The following is a 5,369-nucleotide window of genomic DNA, read 5'->3' on the forward strand; positions in this document are numbered from 1 at the left end:
GTTTGAAATTTGAAGCTCTACCCTGCTAGGGCATCGAGTTGAGTTTGGATCAACCACTTCGTTTGAGGAAGGGGCAGCAAGAGAGGCCTGATTACAAAAGCACATGATAAAATCAGAGCTCTGAAGACAGATCGATCAAACAGGTCTCTAGTTAAAGATAAACTCGTACATTTAAATACCCTTTTTGAGGATTTTTCTACAGCTCATGCCACATATCATTGTCTCAAAGACGAGTGCGATATTGACAAATTGAAGGAATACTTCAGCGCAGTTGAACAGTCAACGGAACAAATTATAGCCAATGTTGTATGGTTGATTAGATCCCAAAAACTTCCAGAGCAAGATCTCCCTCTGGAACTCAAGTAAATTAGGGCTTGACCGTCAACTATGAGTTGTCCCCTGCGATGCTTACATACCTGAGACTTGAATTCAAGATGGCGGGTGCATTTTCTCTCCTAGCCATTTTGGCATGGCATTGAAAGGTTATGTGCCAATGTTTTGGATTTGCCAGTAAATGATGGGATGCTGCATTTGTTACCAAAGGTTAGTTTCGTTTTTCTTTTATCTTTTGGTGACTCAGTGCCCAAAGTTTGATCAAAATAAGCTCCAGCTTATAACTGTTGTTCCAATTGAGCATCTTTTTGCGTAGAAAAATAAAAGGTTTTGTAGATTCTGATTTCTCAGCAAGTGATCTGATTTAAATTATTTTCTTTCTGATTAAGTTATTGGCCTGCCTCTATATTAAGGTTGTGCGTTTGGAAAAGTCTTTTAAGAGAAAATAAATTTTGATCAAGAATCTCGCAGATAGCATTAATTTGGCTTGTTAGACACAAGTTTTTTGGCAATGATATGCTGGTAGTTCATTTCTAATCTTCCAGTGCACTGAAGTAGAATTGAATCAGTAAAGTAAAAACCATGAGTTTTGGGTTTACAAATATACCAAGGTTTAATAATATTGCAGTCATTTTAATTTTTACAGCATCAATGGTTTTTCAAGACTGTCCTACATCAGAATTCATTTATCAACAACAATACCTCTGTAAAAGTGGAACTTGAATTGTAAAATAATTTGAATCATAGCCAAAGTTATATCAAACGTTAAAATATGAAGTACTCATAATAATTACGTAATTGTGGGTAGGGATGGTGTTGTTTTGTGTGGAACTGCTGTGAGGTTCTGCACATTACAGTATGAGATGAATCGTCTTGTATGCTTTCAGCACCAGAACTTGTACTTTAGCAAGGTGTGCTCCATAGTGTTCAATGTGATATCTGGATTTGAGGTTCTTGGCAACGTTCTGTTTCAGTTTCTCAAATTTCTGCACCTCTTCACAAGTTCCCAGGACTTGTTATATGGCTTTTTCTTTCTTGGGTACCAATGTATCTGACTTTTGTTGTTTTGTTGGTGGTTCTTGGGGTGAAGACTTGCCTTGCTCAGCCATTTTTCTTTTTCTCTCTCTATCACGAAGGAGTGAGTCAGGCATAAGTGGTGTTTCAGCCTCTGTTTGCAGTTGTGCTTTTACATTCATTTTTCTTGAGCATGTAACTTCTTCATTTCCATGATGATCACTGTAACCTTCACCGTTATCATCATCTTCAGGTTCATCATCACAGTCTGATAAGTCTTCATTCTCGGCATCCCGAGCCAACAGTTTCCATTTGAAACAGAGTTAACTGAATAGAGTGTAATGTGAAGTGCTAGATTTCAATCCCATATGAACCATGTGAGCGTTAGCCCTACAGATGGAAATGGCCCACACAAGGACAGAGAAAACTCTGACCAGGGTGGGAATTGAACCCACGACCTTCGGGTTAGATCTCCGCCGCTCTACCGACTGAGCTACAAGGTCAGACGGGACCATTTGAGTCTCATCACTGTTATTTTCATCATCAGTAGCAACTACCATCCACTGAACCAAGCAGCATGTCAGGGGGTCTTTCCCACTTACTAGAGCCACCTCTCATTTTTGTTGCAGGGATCTTCACCTTATCTTGCTCCATGTTTATAGAACTGGAACAGAAGTGGTACAGGTTTGGTCCCTCTTGTCTGGAGTTTGCTTCCTGTGGCCCATCAAAAAATTCAACATGGTCTTCCATCTCTTTTCACCAAACGCCCTGTCCTGGCTTCAGAAAATCAGGGATTAACTTTACGTGAGCTGCCCAGCTATCTGCATATTATTCCATCTCACTCTTAAAGATAACATTGTTGCCTAATTTGGGAAGTGACTCTGCCATCTTACTTATTTCTCTTTCCTCCTCCTTGAGAACACCGTCACTACCAGTGTTAGCTTTCTCTTATTGTAAGTGCAGCATTGCATTTGTGGATAGGTCTTCAATCCTTTTGCTCCAAGTTTTCATTGTTGTGTCTGACAACTTCTCAAACAGCATTTCAAATCATTTCTGCATTTGTAGCTCTGTACGAAACTACTCGAAGCAATTGACTGGAGTGGGTGACACAGCTGTGGAGGTACAGACCAAAGAGTTTCCTGTATGTCAAAACCTTTGGTGGTGTCAGCACTTTGCGGCATTGGATTGCATGCCTCCAGCAGAGGTTATGCAGGCTCAGGATCATCTTGGGGGATCTTGGTTCTTCTTGTGCATAGTAGATTTTAATCATTTCACTGAGGGTGACAAGAAGTAGGCTTATCTGACGACTAGTGATTGAGCAATGGTAACATATGTCAGAGTCTTCCTGTAATGAACATGCCTGAGTTTCTCTTTGCTAAACTGCATGGAAAGAAGTTCCTTTAGTGTAATGAGTGTATCAATATCAGTGATGTGATGTGGTAGCTCCTGTAATATATTCTTGATGTGATTCATGGAACAGTGAAGGGCCTCAAAGAACAATACCTCGTACTTCACAAGGTTGTGTTCTTCAACAGAAACATCATTTTTGTGAAAAAGGGCTGCAAACTTTGTGGTTCATCCAAGCATAGTGAACAATTCCTTTTGTAAGTCATCCTTTTTGCCTTTTGTAGAATTTCCTCTTGCCTGTAGCTCAGCTTTCAGCTCACCAACTTTCAAATCCTTAAAGGAGCGCAAGCTTCCCTTTCTTCCGGCAAAACCAGAGAGATCAGAATCACTTTTCAGTGTTTTGTACTTTCTTTGCAGGCTGTAATTAATGTTACCATCACACCATCTGCTGGGTACCATCTTCACAATCAGTGGCAGGGCTATCCCCATTCACGAATTGCATGATATCCCACACATCAACACTAAATTCTGTGACTGTGGGCTACCTCAACTCCCTGAGATCTTGGCGAGTTGGGATAAATTTCATCTGGTCCTCTGTAAATCTGCTTTGGCCTAAGATGTACAGCTGTGGTTCCTTTACTGTAGCTTGCACATATACATCTTTCCCTGTCATCTCCAACATCTCTTGTCTTCTTACCGTAATTTCCCGTTGTTTACCCGTGCTAGATTTATCGTAAATGATTGAAACATGTATTTCTCGTTCAGGCAATTACCTTTTCATAACGTTTTGAATCAAATAACCCTTCATCCATTGCTTTTGTTAACAAAATATCCTTTAGCATGTAGTTTGTATGTTTTCACACCTATTGTTTTTGATCTTCCATTGAATGATACCGCTTGTAAAAATCTGTTCTCAAAAAATCGATATCTCAGGATCTACTGACTCCAGGAAATCGCGTGAAACAGTAAAATACTCTCTACCTCAAGCCAGTCCTTGGCAGGAATATTTTACTGATGCGCCAAATATTCTGGTTTTGAGGAGGCTTGAAATAGTTACTCCTTTTTGGAAACAAAGAAACACATTCTGTCCTTAGATACAGTTAGGGTGAACATATCAAGACAAAATTTGGCCAGGGTCTTAAGTACACATCATAGATTGCTTGCATCACATTGTCCTTCAAAATATCGTTACCATGGCAACGATATAAGGCGTTTCTTTGAGCCTTAAAATCAACAGATGTTGTCTGTTTTGAAAAAATGGGACAGTGAAATCTTCCCTTTCAGTATTTAAAATTCAACAAAATCTGCAGGTCAGTTTTTTTTTTACCTGCAGAATTTCTTTTAAATGTGAAATATGAAGGTTTTAAATTAATCTAAGCTAACAGAGACGGCAACACAGAGAAGGAAGCCCAAAAATAACAACAGATACCATTTTATGGCATACTACAGACACATTGCCATAAGGAGCTATTTCATCGAAGAAATTATCACAGAACTCTCGGTTGCGTCCACGGTTGATTGATAAATCATTTGCATGTGCCTAAGGCACCATTCCTTTCATAGTCCCGCGCACATCAACGGTGACTGACAAATGAGCCTCGATCTTCCCAGGGAAGACTTCCTTATATAGCGCGCCTTCGGGTTTAAGAACCTGAAGAAAAAGTTGATTTGTTTGTTTTTTTTTTTATCTAAATGCATGTGAACAAGGGCTTTTTAAATCCGTTTGCCCAACTGGTTTTTGTTTTGCCCCGACAGTGACAAGATAATTTTGCCCTTATGTGATAAGCACGTAATTGCAATAAGTTATCATAAAATTAGGGGGAAATCTCACTAGCTTGTGTTTTCTGAAGTTTGTTTAAAGCACCTAAACGGTCTTTAAGTGTTGGAGCGGGTCTTGTTTGAAGTTCGTCCTTTCTTGGTTGCATTGCCGTAGTTTGCCGATTCATTTTCCATCCCAAGCTGGCGTGTTTTATTGAAATACCTCAAAATGTGAATGATCTCTTTTTCAGAGATAAAGTGGAATAAAGTACATCAATAAAACTCGTCTTTGACCTTGAACTGACAAAGTATTTTTTTTATGGCGTCTAATTTTAACGTGATTCCTATTCGCTGGCTATTGACAGTTGACTCTGAAATTTCTTTTTTTCCTTTTCCATTCGCTCGCAGAGAGTGTGCTTGTTTTCTTTAAGAATAATTCATTCATTGCTAAACTGGTGAATTCCAGAGTAAATTTCACTGGAAAAACGGATACTCATCGCTTCGTGATTCATGCGATATTAGTTTTTAGCGTAAAATTTACCGTGGGATTCACTAGTTAGGCAATGAATTTTTCTATAGAAGAAAGCAAAGGAAATAATTTTATTAAAGCATCAACCGGAAACATCAAAATGCAGACAATTTAAAACCTTACATATGTTTTTGTGCATCGATAATCCAGAAATGTTCCAATTTCGTTACATTAAGAGAGATGAGTTTAATACAACCCCACGGAGTTCGATTTTGTCAATTGATGTTCTTTTTATTGTTGCCGCAAGTCAATTTTTTGATGGTATAAGTCTGCATTTAAACTGTCTGTTGTTGACCTTCCAAGTGTAATATGCACATGCCCCATATGCATTAAGCGAGATTTTATTCATTTAATTATTTATTTATTTATTTATAGATTCGTACAATGT

General features: G+C 38.7%; 1 pseudogene; it reads right to left on the reverse strand.

Annotated features, from left to right (window-relative positions):
* Positions 1 to 1,890: 1,890 nt before the first annotated feature.
* Positions 1,891 to 3,367, reverse strand: LOC138031473 (uncharacterized; annotated as a pseudogene).
* Between the last annotated feature and the right edge of the window lie 2,002 nt (positions 3,368 to 5,369).

This window comes from Montipora capricornis, chromosome 14 (assembly GCF_036669925.1).
Source record: "Montipora capricornis isolate CH-2021 chromosome 14, ASM3666992v2, whole genome shotgun sequence".
Classification (NCBI taxonomy): domain Eukaryota; kingdom Metazoa; phylum Cnidaria; class Anthozoa; order Scleractinia; family Acroporidae; genus Montipora; species Montipora capricornis.